The 17,229-nt window shown below is 40.6% G+C and overlaps 1 protein-coding gene across 1 annotated transcript in view; it reads right to left on the bottom strand.

The window, feature by feature from the left end:
* SLC36A1 (solute carrier family 36 member 1) overlaps positions 1-13,507 on the bottom strand; it is a 61,160-nt gene extending 47,653 nt beyond the window's left edge. The window contains exon 1 of the mRNA XM_049874152.1: positions 13,391-13,507. The gene's annotated coding sequence lies outside the window, so the exon portion shown is untranslated. The remainder of the gene's footprint in view (positions 1-13,390) is intronic.
* Positions 13,508-17,229: the final 3,722 nt, after the last annotated feature.

Below are 17,229 nucleotides of genomic sequence, written 5' to 3'. Positions count from 1 at the left end.
AGTAGAGCTATGTCAATAGAAAGGCTCATTTTTATGGGGGTTCTTGCCATATGAACAGATTGAACTAATCTCCAGTGTCACTAGCAATATATGAACACGACTGTTTCTTCAAAGCCCTGCCAGTTTAGACTTTATTATTTCTGTTCTTTTAGATCAGATGCTCTTTTAGATAGGCTCTCTTGTATTCGTTTTACTTTACATTCCTTTAACTTCCAGCACTGACTACTGATAACAATAAAAACTTTTAAGAGTACCTTTTCCTGCCTACCACACTCATATTAGCTTACTTTTGAAAACACTAAAATGTTGTCAAAATAGCTATTTAAGGAGACTAAGACAAGTGTATTACTAAGAGAACTTGTCTGCAGCTACTAATTGACTTCTATCCCAGGTTTAGAAGAATGAGCAATGTCAACTCCAACCAGGCAAAAAGAATCCATTTATAGGTGTTTAGGGGTCTCTTTTGGGTTATATGGGAAGGTCAGGGGAGGGAAAAGGAGTGGGGGGAGGGAGAGGTGGTGGTTGAAGTGTTATTTAGCTTCATTGCCAAAAGCTAAACATTTTTTTTTTAATAATTTTTATTGTGCTTTAAGTGAAAGCTTACAAATCAAGTCAGTCTCTCACATAAAAACTTATATACACCTTGCTACATACTCCCAATTACTCTCCCCCTAATAAGACAGCCCGCTCCCTCCCTCCACTCTCTCTTTTCATGTCCATTTCACCAGCTTCTAACCCCCTCTACCCTCTCATCTCCCCTCCAGGCAGGAGATGCCAGCATAGTCTCAAGTGTCCACCTGATGCAAGTAGCTCACTCCTCATCAGCATCTCTCTCCAACCCATTGTCCAGTCCAATCCATGTCTGAAGAGCTGGCTTCGGGAATGGTTCCTGTCCTGGGCCAACAGAAGGTCTGGTGGCCATGACCACTGGGGTCCTTCCAGTCTCAGCCAGACCATTAAGTCTGGTCTTTTTATAAGAATTTGTGTCTGCATCCCACTGCTCTCCTGCTCCCTCAGGGGTTCTCTATTGTGTTCCCTGTCAGGGCAGTCATCGGTTGTAGCCAAGCACCATCTAGTTCTTCTGGTCTCAGGATGATGTAGTCTCTGGTTTATGTGGCCCTTTCTGTCTCTTGGGCTTGTAATTATCTTGTACCCTTGGTGTTCTTCATTCTCCTTGGATCCAGGTGGGCTGAGACCAGATGGCTGCTTGCTAGCATTTAAGACCCCAGACGCCATTCTTCAAGGTGGGACGCAGAATGTTTTCTTAATAGATTTTATTATGCCAATTGACTTAGATGTCTAAACAACACTTTTAAGAGTGGCTTTTAAACATATAAAAAGTTATCGTATGGAAACAGGAGGTCAAAGCATGGCAAATCAACCAGAAGTCCTCAGGATAGAAAATTCTTCCTTACACTGTGCTGAAATCTCGGAATCAGATGTATCCAAAGTGCTGCCTCTGGGGGTTCCCTCATGAAAAGGGTTCAAAGACTAGATGAGCATTGTGAGGGGTGCTGTAGGCTGGTTGGCTCCACCAGGGATTTAGGAAATCCTGGGCTGGCTGCATACAGACACCCTGGGAACTTGTTAAATACAGTTTCCTGGGCCCAATCCTTGAAGACTATGAATTTTATTTTTAACCAGTTTCTCAGGTGATCCAGATTACAGCTATATTTATATAAAGCACAATAACAACAACAACAACAAAAATACAATCTTAACATAATGGGTGCACCTCAGGCCTCACCTCCTATCAGAGTTTACTCACTTGCAAACTAAAAGTGCCACCCATTATCCTGAAGCAATTACATTGGGTTGGATTTCACAAACTGTGCTATGGGTGGTGCACTAGGAGGGAAATGAAAGGAAAACGTCTGACTTCTACACGATTTGTTTTTAAAACAGTACCAGATGGGACTCCATCTAAATGACCGCAGAGCAGAGCTTCATTCCATAAACACAGCCCCATGCCTGAGAGTCTGGTGTGAGGGCAGTCATAAGACAGCACCTGACTTCAGCAGGGTCACTGAGGAGAAGCTGAATAGGCAAATATGCTCACTTTTTACCCACAATCATAAAAATCAGTAAATGTTAACACCAGGCATGACTTCATAGAAGATCAAGCTCTAGATCCCACTCGAAGGTAAGAAAATCAAGGCCCTCACAAAAAAAAAAAAAAAAAAAACCAAACCTACTGCCACTGTCATAGCAACCCTATAGGACAAAGGGTCCCCAGGGAGCACCTAGTGGATTCAAGCTGCCCATCTTTCGGCTAGCAGGTATAGCTCTTAACTACTACGCCACCAGGGTTTCCCTAAACAGAGAGGTTAATTCATCCACAGTCCCAACCTGTTAAACAAGATCTGAGATTGAATCCAGTATACCAGTTTCCCAGACCAGCCCACAAATTATCTACACTCCCTAAAATTCCCCAAGAACAAAAGTGGACCCAGGCCCTGAGGCAGGAATAATTCTGTAAAGGAGTTTAGTTATATGACCTGAACAAATTACTTAATCTCTCTTTGCCTTAATTTCTTCATCAGAGATGGCATTAACAACACCAATGGTACACTGTTGTCAAAAAGAGGAAAAGATGAATAAATGTTAAATATGTTCACTGGCACATTTGTTGTTGTTGTTAGTTGCCATCGAGTCAATTTCAACTCAGGGTGACCCCACGTGTGCAGAGCAGAAGTGCTCCATAGAGTTTTCCAGGCTACGACCTTTTGGAAGATTGCCAGGCCTTTCTTCCAAGGCACCTCTGGGTAGGTTTGAAATGCCAACCTTTTGATTAGTAGTCCAGCACTTGACACATAATAGGCACTAAATTAATGGCAGCAATTGGGATTATTACTATAGAGAAGTTGAAAGACAGGAAGATAGAAAGTTCACTGTACAAATAAAGCTCTGCAGTACTTTCTCCATTTAATACTCTGGAGAGCTGAGCTGGTTCCCTAACTTGCAAATGATGATCTAAGTGCCATGAGTATCCCATTAACCCACAAAGACAGATTCCCAGACTTGTGGGAAAGGGGAAGCAGAGAGGAGCCTTTCCTACTAGAGAGAGGGTCATTAAGCAGCAGTCCTGGGTGTCAAGGCTTCGAAGAGGAATATTTTGGGAATAAGGGAGGGACAGCATCAAATGCACCATCATGTGGTTTCTATTTTGGCACATTTGGAATGTCCCATCCACTGGACCCCACACCTGCTAACAAGAGGTTACCTTTGTGTGCTCAGACCTAGAAGTAAGGCTTAACCAGAGCAGGGAGGGAGGTGCAGGATTCCTGCAAGGTCTGCTGAGGTCAGTGCAAGTCTCCTCTATGGGAAAAAGAGAAAAGCTAGTCCAGGCATTAGTGGTGTTGCTCAGTTACACACTCCTGGAGGGGGTTATCAGGACCAGGCCAGCGAAAGTAGGAACAGAACGCCCACTCACTCACCCTACTTCTAGAGCCTTGTGCCAGCTCAGAGCGGAAAAAAGAATGGTACCATTCAACGGAGCGACTCCTCAGCATCTGACCCTTGCAGAGGTATCAAACATTTAATACATTAGGAAAGTGGGGGCAGAAAAAAAGAAAGAAAAAGCGGGAGTAATTAACATCTCAGCAGTTACCTGAGGCAAGGGGAAAAAATAAGGCATTCACAAAAGCGAACATCTACTCCAGACGGCAAATTACACATAATAACAAGTCTAAAACCCATTGCCATCAAGTTGATTCCAACTCATAGGTATGCTATAGGACCCTACAGAACTGCCCCATAGGGTTTTCCAAGGAGCGCCTGGTGGATTCCAACTGCAGACATTTGGGTTAGCAGCAGAACTCTTAGCCACTACGCCACCAGGGTTTCCATAACAAGTCCAGTCACTAGAATTTCACAAAACCTCTCACTTAGAAGAAAGCTGAAACTAACCCTCTACCCAGCATAACAATTTCATCTACACATCGCTAATATTGTCCAGTGACAATTACCTCCAATGGCAAGGAGCTCCATGTTCTGCATTCCAGTGTTGGAGAGCACTAATTCTTTGAAAGTTCTTTCACTCACCCCAAAGCCACTCCCTTTATGGCACTTGTATTTACTGGTCCTACTTGTAGCCTCTGGAACATTCCAAAATAAATGGAATCTCTCTTCCTTATAACAAGCTTTAAAATAGACAGAGGCAATTCTAAGCTCTTTGAGCTACCACAGGGAAAGGCTGAGTGAACAGTTTAAAGTTTTAAAGGTAATTTAGGAAATAATACTGGAGTCATTATTCCCTGTCCTTGAGCATAGGGAATGTGACTCAGCTGGAGCTGGGCTCACAAAGGCCCACAAAGGCTCACAAGGATACATCAACTGGGCCCTGAGGCATAAAGACAACAGATGGAATAATCTTGGAAAATATCTTTTAGAGAACTTTTCACATAAGCCAGAACACAAAAGACTTTCCACTTTTATCTTTTTCTATTAACATTTAACAAACAGAAACTTGTTGGACAAATGAAGACCCTCCTGACTGAAACCTATACCAATGATTGTTAAGAAAGGCAATTCAAAATGTAGGATCACAGTTTCTAGCCAATCTGTGAAAAGGTGAAGCGTTCAATGGGTTGCCCATTTGTAATGTTATTATATACTGATGACTCTAACATTCTCTGGATTTGGGCAGACATGGCTGTGGCAGCATGCTTGTCCGTCTTCCCATTCTTGCTTATTCTGTAATATTTCCTTGGACTCAGGCAGACATTAGCTCTGGCAGCATGCTTGTCCACTTCTCAACTTTTGTCTTTTTGAATATATGCTGAATAAAACTTTCTTTTTGCTTTCCTAACCTCTGTGATGCTTTTTCCCCTATAACAGTTAATGGTGTAGTCATCGAGGATTTCTGAAGCTATGAATCCAGTCGAACTTGAGGCGAACTGGGCTGTGGAGCAGAAGCCGGCAAAAGAGGTCCTATCTTCTGGACCCACGTGTTCCCACTCCACGTCCCTTCAACACTGACAGGGTGAGTACTCTTGGAAAACGAGCCTCTGCTTATTCTTTTTTGTTCTCTTTCTCGTGTTTTCTTAAGCTTTGTTCAGCATGTTTGAAACACCGGTTGGTTAAGAAGCCTCTTTCTTAGATTTGTGCTTGATCATTTGGTTAAGAGTGGTATCTAGTAACTCTGTAGGTAAACTGCAGTTTAGGTCCAGATTTGGGCGTTTGAAATATTAAAGAGGTAATTCCACTTTCAAAGAGCTCTGGATCACTATAAGCGACAAAGTTCGGGCCTTTTTGTGACTCAGGGAAAATCTGGAAAATAGTGCTCTGTTTTGCCAAATTTCCAGAGGGAGGTGGCAGCTCCTGGTCTGTTTTGCCAAACTCTCAGGGGGAGGTGGCAGCTCCCGACCTGTGTTATGAAATTCAAGGGAGCAGTGGTAGTTCTGTACCCTTTTTTATGACATAGTTTCTCAATGAAAAATCACAATGTTAAAATTAAAATCATCAGTAGCTACCATAAAGTACTTTCCAATTGGAAGAACTAGTACACTTAAGGCCTAAAATAAGAGACTAGGTCTCCAGCCAGCAGAATGAATTAAGATCAAAAGGAAGGAGACTAAAAGCTTGAACCTTAGAGCTTAACATCTTTGATAAATGAGCCTGTATTTCCCCCCTACTACTGAGACACCAGTTTGGGATTCATATTTAAAAACACTATAAACCGAGTATATTAGAAGTAATTTGAAATTTCAGTGACCATTTTGGGAAAATGAGCTTTCATCTGTGTTGTCTTTTCCTCTTTGGGAAATTTGCTTGAAGAATTTTGTCAAAAAAGTCTAATATTCCTCCAAATGAAGCTCTGGCAAGTTAATAAGTTTTATCTAGAACCTGTTTTTTTTTCTGTTGAATTGAGGTGACCTTACCAAAAAATGCTGCATACACTTTTAGAAACTAGGATCCCCATATCCTTGTTTTCTGTGGTATTGTTCAGGAAGTTCACGTGATCTTTCCGTCTCCTTTTATTCTGAGAGCACGCGTTGTGTCTAAGTTTCTGTCTTATATCAGGTTGGAGGCTATGGCTAAGAATTGCTGGGTTTTTTTTTTTAAGGCTGTCCTAGAACCTCAGTTCCTTCCTTGTTCAGAAAAACTGCGTCTTGTGTCCGTCTTATAATTTAGGCTTTTAGTAGCTACTTGGAGAAACTTTGATATAAATTGGTCTATTTGAAAAGTACACCAAGATCTTTATGTTCTGTATGTCAGTATTAGAAGTCAGACTTTTCTAAGTAACAAACTAGATATTACATGAAATGTGTTTTATTTAATGAAGAAGGATAGTTTTGTCTTAAAGTAAAAGTAGCAGTTCCAGAATAGCAAAAGGGAAAGAAATTAGTTATCTTTTGCTTTTCAAAATTCCTAGGTCAACCTGAACATACGTAAATGAATTGGAGTGACCTAATCTTGTCTTCTACCTCAATTTAAAAGGTAGGTTAAAAGATAAAGTAGGACGGGGCAAAATCAGGCCTCCTCAGCCCCCAATCCCTAGTCTCCAAGGTTGTATAGCTCTAGGGAAGCTTTTGAAAGACCCTTTCCAACTAGGTGGAGACATTTTTAAGACAAAAGATAAAAAATAAAATAAAATGAAATTGCTGCTTTACTACAGTTATCAGAAATTGGGTGGATCCCAATCATAAAAGAACTGTGAACAAGTTCTCTCTATTGCAGGGGAACTTTAAGAAGCCAAAAAATAGAAATCACAATGAGACACACCCGAAATGGCCTGGAAAAAATGTTTCCAACTATAGCCAGACGCTTAAGGTTATACCCATATCAATGAATTGGTCAGCTGAACAGAGACTTTGTGATTTCCAAAGCCAGTTGATAAAATTAGATTGGGAAAATATGAGAAATAGTAAAAGTCAAATGAAAACTTGGAATATTTAAAGAAACTTTTTTTCAATTAGTTATGTTTTATGGCATACAGGCTTAAAACAATTTCTAAGACCTTTTAGGTAATTTATTGATGTTAAATTGAGTTAATAGATATTTGTCATAATTTAAGTTTATATACTTTTGCTTTTCATACCACAAGAGAAAAGATATATATGTGTGTATATTTCGGTTAGCTAATAAGCGAGTACATTTTTGCCATTTTAAAGGGATGTACTATAAGGTATGCAACAAAGACAATGTTTAAGAGGTTTATTAAAAATAAATTTGTTTGATGTAGTCAAAAGTTTCATCTGTCTGACTGAAGTTTAATGGTTTAATTTATGAGATTTTTAGGAGCTTTAACGTTAAATAGCATATAAAACAAAGAATTAGTTTCTCGCTGTTAAAATAACAAAATTTTCTTTGGTTACCGAGTTGAACAGTTAATCTATTCTTTGTATAATCTGCCTCAAAGCCGAAGGTTTGGCCTCTCATTAGAACGAGATTCTTGAGTCGGAAACCAAGCCACATGGCTCTAGGAGAAAAAAGCTAAGGTTTTTATTTTAAGATTTTTGGTTAACTAACTTAAGTATAGTTTCACATTAACTTAGGATAAACCCCTGACAAGTCTGAAACTTTATGGAAAGCCACGAAATTTTATAAGAATGCTAAAAAGGCTTATTTAACATGTTATAAATTATATGGACCGTGTTGTCAAAATCAAGAGAAGTGCCTGTTTCTTTCTCTTTGGGTTAAAACTTGTATGTTAGCATTTCTTCTTGTGTTTTTGCCTAATATTAGACAAAACCCACCCACTGCTGTCAAGTCGATTCTCACTCATAGCGAACCCTATAGGACAGAGTAGAACTGCCCCATAGTTTCCAAGGAGCGCCTGATGGATTTGAACTGCGGAACTTTAAGTTACAAATGCATAATATTACATCATAATTTTATTGTTATTTCTTTGCTAACTTGGTTGAAACTTTATTTTTTTGAATCTAGCATCACCAAAGCCAAATAGTTTGACTGAAGAATTCAAATTATTTATCTATGAAGTTTTTTTTGTTACTATTCAGGTGTTTAGAGTCTTGATAATCTTGGTATATTCTTTGTATATACTGACTATGTGGTATAATGTCTCAAGATTATTACGTGTTACATCTGAAGTTCTTTAAAAATATGGTTAATGGTTATATTTAGAAACATTTTAATCTAAAGGTTTTTTTTTTTTAACTGATTTTATTTGGCCTTTACATTATGCTTGTAATTAATTTCTATCAGGTCTTTCACTATTAAGAGTTATGTTTATATATTAATCATGGCCATATTAAGTTTTGTCATCTGCAGGTTTTTACTTTGCCAACTTTCTGAAAACATTTGAACAGAATATCTCAACAAAAAAGATGGACTATACTGAACTTGCGAAAAAGGCTGTGACTAGACTCAGTCAAGATTTCCAGAACTCTTACACAGAAGTTGACGGTTTTGCAGACTGCAATCGATCCAGAATCACATGGAACTGAAATTAACTACATAAGACTGAATAAACGAAATGAAACTGTGGGTTTTATGTGAGAATATTGCTGACGTTTTAAGGTCTTTCTTTCTGGAAATAAGAAACGCTTTAAGGTCCTACTTTCTGGATATAAGAAACCATTTTCCTCTTTTCTCCTAAATTATCTAACTAATGGGTTTAGTTATTTTAACCCTTGAATTAGAAGTTCCTGTTGGTAACCTCAGCAAAGTTGTAAATATCGTAACCAGAGAAGTGTCTGAAACTCGAGCTATGATTTTACAAATTAGAATAGCATTAGATTTTCTATTAGTTTTCTCAAGGAATAGTTTGTACCTTAATAGATAAATTGCTGTGTTTATATTAATACACACTCTTAGGTTTGGCAGAGTGTAGTTGTTGCTGAGGCACATGAAAAGCAGTTACTGATGCTGCTCATATGGAAACAAACACCTCATGAGATTTGTTTCCTTGGTTCAAAGACCTTAGGATCATGGTTTCATTGGTTGTTTCAGACAATTGGCCTAATACTATTGTTGGTGTTTCTATTCTACCTCCTGATTTGCTGTATGCTGCCTGGATTTTATAAACCAGGTGAAACCCCAATTACCATTCATTGAGCATTTTTGATCAAAGATTCTGTAACAAGATCACGATCCAAAGGAGGGAACCACGAGAGAGTTGTATGTGATTTTCCTGGAATCCAAAAATTTCTGGCTTTCATAGAGGTTGGAGCAACCTATACAGGCCATCGCCTTTGGGTGTCCTTTTGAACCTCGAGCTTTGAGGAAAAAACTGATTCCTGAAGCCACTTAGAGTCAAACAATTGTCCAGATAACTAGCAAGACCATTTTGCTCTGGGTGTTGTGCTTTTTTTGAGGAATTCAGGCTGTTTTGAGAAACTGACTCCAAAGATGGAACTGAGAGTTATGTTTAAGGTAAATCAGTAAATAGTTTAATCAGTCTTCAAGACAATGTTGTATGAAATACCTGCCTAATGTTTGTAATCAAACTCTCACCCTCTTGCTGTACAGAAAATTATGTATCTTAAATCAGGTTCTCAGAAGAGAATGACCTCATGGCTCAGACTCCATTTTGTCTTAGATTCCACTTCTGCTTCTGAGTAAGTGATCCACGGCTGTTAATAGGTAAACCAAGGAAAGGCAGCTTGCCCTCAGGGAGAACACTTAGTATGTTTTAAAGAAATTAACTGGAGACCTCCAACAAGAGAAGTCCATCCTGTATTATCTTGCTAATCATGTACTCTTTTATAGAAACTTTTTTGTCATGTGTACATTTTTCTGTACCTTCTGTTTTCTCTAGACAAACTTTGTGTGCTCTAGGGATATATGTTTTTGTGTGGTAGATTCATCTATGCTAGTTTAGGTAATCCCTTTCCAAATGACAGTGCATTTACGTGGACAATCTCTTATTTAGATTCCTGGTGAATGCGTGTGCAATTTGGGAACTTTAGGTTTAAATCTTTAGATATCCATAGTAAATATTAGAAAGGTAATGTTAATTTGTTACCCATTGTAAAACGAGAGTCAGAAGAGAGCCCACTGGTCCAACACTCAGGGTATGGTTGGTAACTTTAATTCCTACTTATGGTGTATCTGAATCGGAGAGATCTTTAAGAAGTTTATCAATCACTATGGGACAAATAACAGACGAAGTTGCTAGTGGGATGGAAACACAACAGTGATCTCTGACCTCATTAAACCAAGGTGACATAACAAAAAAGCCTTAGATTTTTATTTTTATTTATTGGTCCAAGAAAGTATAATATGTGCTATAGCAAATACCTCTTGTTACATTTAAATAAATAAATAACACAGAAGAACAGGATATACATAGAATTGGATAGCAAGCTACTTGGTTACATACTGTAACACCCTACGAACACCAGATTTATTTGCATTACTGCAAGTAACATTCTTGGTCTACATCCTGATAGTATTAGGCATAATAAAATTTATCCTCTACTGTCTTACACACCTAAGAGGCAAAAGGCAGCCTCGGGCTAAAATGTCGATGTACATGGAGTCTGCTCACTTTGGCAATGCGATTAATAACACTGTTCTTACTTAAGATCCTGGTGAAGTACCAGATGGTATCCAGTGGAAAACCAGCACCGTGAGTTTAAAGAACCTGCCGTGGTTGCCTTCTAGGAGCTCGACTAAGTCCAGGTATTGATCATCGACGTGTTATTTCCAATCTCCGATCAAGAGGAGGGGATGATTTAGGAAATAATATTGGAGTTGTTATTCCCTGTCCTTGAGCATACAGAATGTGACCCAGCTGGAGCTGGGCTCACAAGGACACATCAACTGGGGCCTGAGGTATAAAACAATAGACAGAATAATTTTGGAAAATATCTTCTAGGGAACTTTTCACATAAGCCAGAAGACAAAAGACTTTCTACTCTTATCTTTTTCTATTAACATTTAGTAAACAGAAATTTGTTGGACCAATGAAGATTCTCCTGACTGTTGTTACTGAAACCTGTACCAAGGATTGTCACGAAAGGCAATTCAAAATGTAGGATCACAATTTCCAAGCAATCTGTGAAAAGGTGAAGCGTTCAATGGTTTTGCCCGTTTGTAATGTTAATACATACTAATGACTGTAATATTCTCTGGACTTGGACAGACATGGCTGTGGCAGCATGCTTGCCGGTCTTCCCATTCTTGCTTATTCTGTAATATTTCCTTGGACTCAGGCAGACACTAACTGGCAGCATGCTTGTCTGCTTCTCAGCTCTTTTTGAATATATGCCGAATAAAACTTTCTTTTTGCTTTACTAAACTCTGATGTTTTCTCCCTACAACGAAGGGAAATTAAGGGCTCAAGAGCAATTTAAAATGGCACAGAATCGGAAAACAAAGGGAGAGAGAATACCGTCACCAAGGCAGCCACTGCTTCCTGCAGCCTCCACCCTCAGACAAACAGCCTCAAACTCAAAGCAAATGACCAAGCCTTTCGCATCCCCTTACTGCTTGACTTCAAGAACATCTTTAAAATGTGCTCTGCTGTAAACCAGGCTCTAGGCAAGAGTCAAAAGGAGGGCCCTGATCATGTTTAAAGTAATAAAAGACAGTCATTTTCAGCTGTTTGGACACTGTGTAATACTGAGATAAGAAGAGAGAAGAGGAGGATCCCTGCGTGGCACAAATGGTAAGTGCTTGACCAAAAGCCCAAAGGTCAGCAGCACCAATCCACCCAGAGGCGCCTGGAAAGATAGGCCTGGTGATCTGCTTCTGAAAGTTCACAGTCTTGAAAACCCTACGGAGCAAGTTCTACTCTGCACACATGGGGTCGCCATGAGTTGGGACTGAACTGATCACAACTTACAACAACAAAAGGAATATGTTAAGGAAAAAGAAACTGCTTCTTGGACAACTGGATTAAGTCTTGCTATAAACCCATTGTTGTCAGGTCAATTCCAACTCACAGTAACCCTTGAGGACAGAGTAGAACCACCCCATAGGGTTTCCAAGGAGGGGCTGGTGGATCTGAACTGCTGACCTTTTGGTTAGCAGCTGAACTTTTAACCACTGCACCACCAGGGCTCCAGTCTTGCTATAAGGCATACTTAATGTACACGGCAGGGGGGTGGCGTGGCGGGGGGGAGACCTCTCTGATTGGAAAACAAACAGAACTAGATACGGAAAACATCAGAGCTAAAAAGGCCCTTAGAGATTCAATCCCGTTATTGTGCAGACTGAGAAACCTAAGCCCTGGGGAGGAAAAGAGTCACCAGAGGTTGCAAAGCAAGGGGCAGAACCAGAACAAAATCTCCTGATGCCCCAATCTCAGCTCGTGTCATTACACTATTCTGCTATCTTATTTCACCAAACCTCAGTTAACTGCAAAACATCCATCCATATAACTGCTATTCCCCAAAACTGATGAGCTACAGAAAAAAATAAGGCGAAGGCCTTTACATTCTTCAAGTTAATGGCAGAACTATTGCCAAATAAATGCTCTTCTCAACCTCAGCTGGGATCCACCTATCCTCCTAGGAGCATACTTGGATTCATATTTCATATTTTGATAAGACTTGCAAAAAACTGCAGGACAGAAACTAAAACCTACAGGATGATGCATGTGCAGAAAAATCATGGACACTGAAACAGGGAACTACACCCAAAGCCAATTGGATGGGGCACGGAGAATGCAGAGAGCTAAAAAGGGAAAGGGCTAAGGGAGAAGAGACAGCAAAAGGGTGCCTTTCCACATCTGTCAGGTTTTCTGCAGGAGGCAGGGTGGTGAAAACCAAACAGCTGCCGAAGCGTACGGAGACTTGGATTCTAATCACCAAGTCTGCGACTAACTCAACCGGGTGACCTTAGGCAAGACCCTTCTTCCTGGGCTTCCGTTACCCCGACTGTCCTAGGAATTGGGTTGCACCAGATAATTTCCCTGGGCCCTTGCAATTCTGGCATTCTATGACCCACTACCACCGCCGCCGCCGCCACCACCACCCGTCATCTGGTCGGTTCTAACTCATGGCGACCCCATGTGTTTCAGAGAAGAACTGCACTCCATAGGGTTTTCACGACCCAAAGACCCATTACTAATTAGACAGTCACGGAACAGGGTTCCCGCAGGGGCCGGAGACTTGCCTGAGACAACTGGGCCCCTTTAGGAAGCGCGGAAGAACCCCAAGCTAGTCGTTTGAATGACCTTTGTCGTCTCTGGACCTCAGCTTCGCCACCTGTCAAACAGGACCGGAAGATCCCAACCCCACAAGGTCAAGGGAGATAGCTCGAGGGATGAAGAATACTCGGGTTCAGCCCTTCTCGGGAGCGCGGCCCTGCACCGCACCGCATCTGCGACCCCCGGAGCCGAAAAACCTCAGACCCACAGCCCAGGCGGGTCCAGTCCTGACCTGGAGCATCCGCTGCGCCCCGGAGGAACGTGAGGGAGGTCCTGCCGGAAGCAGTGACCCGCCGCCAGCCCAAGCTTGTCAAAACGTGGACTCACCGCTCAGGCTCCGGCCCCGGCTCAGACTCCGGATCCGGCGTCAGCGCAGCCCACCACCCCCGGCTTCAGAGTCAAGCCTTAGCCATCCCCCTTGGCTACCCTGGCAGTCGCTTCCGGGCCCCGTCACGTGATCGAGTTGCCCGAACCAGAGGCCGAGGTCACGTGCGGCCGCTCCTCCCCTTTTCTCGCTGTGTCTGGAGCGCTGCTCCGCAGCACCATCTGGCGACTGCCATCTGCCACTGCAGGAAAGAACGTATTCCTGGGAGCTGGGACCTGGGAGTGGGAACTGAGGGGCCCTTGATGGTGGCGCGTGGCCAGTAAGCCCAGAGTCGCAGAGCCCTCTTCCCTGAGTTGTGGGCTTGAGAAAGATTGTTAATTTTCATAGTTGCTGTATTTTCCTTAACCTTTCTCAATGAGCATATACTGCTTTTCTAATAAACATCTTTTTAAAAATCATCTAGTGGTATTTCTAGCAGGATACATAAACTTATCTGAAGATGGTACTGCATGTGGGACTGTGGGATAGGGAAACATTTATCTCTGTAATATATTTAAATTTTTATGTGACATTTTCAAATAAATGGCAACACTTCAGTATGGTTGCGGTGGATGTATTGTCTATCCAGGCTTCTCTTTTCTCCTGCTCTGGACATTTTTTTTCCTTTAAACATTTAACTACTCAACCAAAAAAAAAAAAAAAAAAAAAAAGGAGAAGAAAAAGAATTGACAAACGTTACAAGATAAATTTCAAAATAACTATATATGAATATATCTTAAAATAATTATACTGAGTGAAAGAAGCCGGAAAAAAATTCCATTTATGTAATATTGCAGAAACACAAAATAATCTACCGTGATAGAAAACAGGTCAGGAGTTGCCTGGGAATTTGGGTGGGGGGGGGGAAGGAGGAAGAAGGGAGACTATAAAGGAACATCGGGAAATTTTTGGAGTGACAAATATGTTTCCTATCTTGATTGGAAGGAGCCCTCCCGGTACAGTGGCTAATCGATAGGTCCGTGGTTTGAACCCATCAGCCATTCCAAGGAAGAAAGATGTGGCAGTCTGCTTCTGTAAAAATTTACAGCCTTGGAAACCCTGTGGGGAACTTCTCCCCTGTCCTACGCTGTTAGGTGCTGTCAAGTGGGTTCCGCCAACTCATAGCGACCCTGTGAACCATAGAACGGAACGCTGCCTGGTCCTGCGCCATCCTTACGACGGTTGTTACGCTTGAGCCCATTGTTGCAGCCATTGTGTCAATCCATCTTGTTGCAGGTCTTCCTCTTTTCCGCTGACCCTGTGGTTTACGAAGCATATGTGCTTCTCCAGGGCCTGATCCCTCCTGACAACATGTCCAAAGTGTATAAGATGCAGTCTTGCCATTCTTGCTTCTAAGGAGCATTCTTGTTGTACTTCTTCCAAGACAGATTTGTTCATTCTTTTGGCAGTCCATGGTATATTCAATATTCTTCACTAATACCACAATTCAAAGGTGTTAATTCTTCTTCAATCTCCCTTATTCGTTGTCCAGCTTTCACATGCATATGACGCAATTGAAAATACCATGGGTTGGATCAGGTGCACCTTAGTCTTCAAGGTGACATCTTTGCTTTTCAATACTTTAAAGTTGAAAGAGGTCTTTTGCAGCAGATTTGCCCAATGCAATGCGTTTTTTGACTGCTGCTTCCATGAGTGTTGATTGTGGATCCAAACACTGTCCTATAGGGTCGTCATAATTTGGAATCAACTCCCCAGAAATGGGTTTGGTTTTTTTTTTGGTTTTGTGATCTTGATTAAGGTGATGTTTTCATAATGAATGTATATATTGAAACTTATCAAATTGTACACTTTAAATATGTGCAGTTTATTGTACGCAAATTATACCTTAATAAAGATGTTAAAGTATTGCCAAAAGAAACTGAGTCCATAATAAAATTAATCTCTTGGATGAGATTTATTCAGGCAAAGTAGCATCAAATTGAAAGTGGAAAGGTAATCCACCGAGTATCAGCCGTGACTGGCTTTTTACTGACAAAACTCGGAATCAAAAGCAGCTAATTTCTGATTAACTTATACGATTTACAATTGAAGTGCTGTTAGGATTTCATTGGTCAAGGAGGGTGGAAGCACTGTCAGAATCTCATTGATCAGCTAGGGTAACCTGATATACATGAAAGCTTGGCTTAAGTTTCTATAAAGACAAGTCTTAGGAGCATTGTTCAGTTGACTACAGATGCCATTTTATTGGCCACACAGCTCAACTTGTATTTCATCTAACAGTATTCAGTTAAAAAGTATGTAATAGATTCATACATTCTTATTGTAAAAGTTCAGACAATATAAAAGGTTATACCTGTGGCCATCAAGTTGATTCCGACTCATAGCGACCCTATAGGGCAGAGCAGAGCTGCACCGTAATGTGTTCAAGGCTGCAAATATCTTTTATGAAATTAGACTGCCATATTTTTCTTGAAGAGCAGCTGGTGGGTTCAAGCTGCCAACCTTTCAGTTAGCAGCTGAGCACATAACCACTTAACCCTATAAAAGTTTATAAACAGTGAAAATTCCTCTTTCCCCAAACTCCGCTCACCAAAGGTTTTCAGTTAGTTGCCAGCATGTGGATATTTTTCTCCAAACCCACTACTATGCATTTATAGAAAAATATAGATTTGTGGCATTAAAATTTAGGATCATGAATACCAGAACTAGTTTTGCTTATTTTACTCTGCACTGTCTATACTATTTAAATATTTTAATAATAAACATATATTACTTTATGTATCTTTAAAAACTTAATTTGTAAGAAAAAAAATAGCCTCCACTGGTTCATTTCATTACAGAAAGAGAAAAGAATACTGATTTATGCTCAATTTAAAGTATCACTCAGAGCTGCAAAGCTATATCCCTTTTGTTTGCAACAACTGGCACAGAAAAGGTTCAGCAGGACTGGCAACAGATGCTCTCCAGAATCTGGCTTGGAACAGAGAAGCCGAGAAGGTCAGAGTGACAGAGAATCACATAGATGAGCCATATTTGCAGGAAGCAATCTGTCTGTGGCAACAGAGAAGGAAGGCTGGCAATAAACATGTTGGTGAGGATGTGGAGCAACTGGAATGCTTACCCATTACTAGGAGTGTACAATAGTTCAACCACTTTGGAAAACTGTTTGGCTTATTTATTTATTTTTTTAATGAATTTGAATATCCATCTATCCTATGATTTAACAATTCCACTTCTAGGTATTTACTGAAGAAAAATCAAAACAGCTCTCTACACCCAGGCCTAGACTAGGTTGAGGCAAGCAATGTGTCTATGGTGCAAAATTTAAGGAGGCATTCACTTTTAGGTTCATGCAAATGTCCCTTGCCTGAGAGTGAATGCTTCCTTAAATTTTGTACCATAGGCACATGGTTTGCCTCTCCCTAGTCCTGGATATGGTCCACACAAATTTTTACAGCAGGCAGCTTTATTTATCATAAACAAAAACTAAAAACAATCCAAATGTTTACCAATACGTGAATGGATAAACAAATTGTGGCATATTCATATAGCAGGAAGGAACTATTGACACATGCAAAAAGGTGGCTGAACTTCAAAAACTTTACACTAAATGGAAGAAGTCAGACACAAAAGACTACATACTATATGAATCTATGTTTATAAATTTATGTTGTTGTTGGGTGCCATTGAGTCTATTCTGACTCGCAGCAGCCCCATGAAACGGGGTAATACTGCCCCTTAGGCGTTTTCTGGGCTGTAATCTTTATGGCCCTACACTGTCAGTTCGTTGTACTGTGGTGGCTTGCGTGCTGCTGTGATGCCGGAAGCTATGCCACAAGTA

Source organism: Elephas maximus, chromosome 2, assembly GCF_024166365.1.
Source record: "Elephas maximus indicus isolate mEleMax1 chromosome 2, mEleMax1 primary haplotype, whole genome shotgun sequence".
Taxonomy (NCBI): Eukaryota; Metazoa; Chordata; class Mammalia; order Proboscidea; family Elephantidae; genus Elephas; species Elephas maximus.
This window is presented reverse-complemented; position numbering and strand designations above follow the sequence as displayed.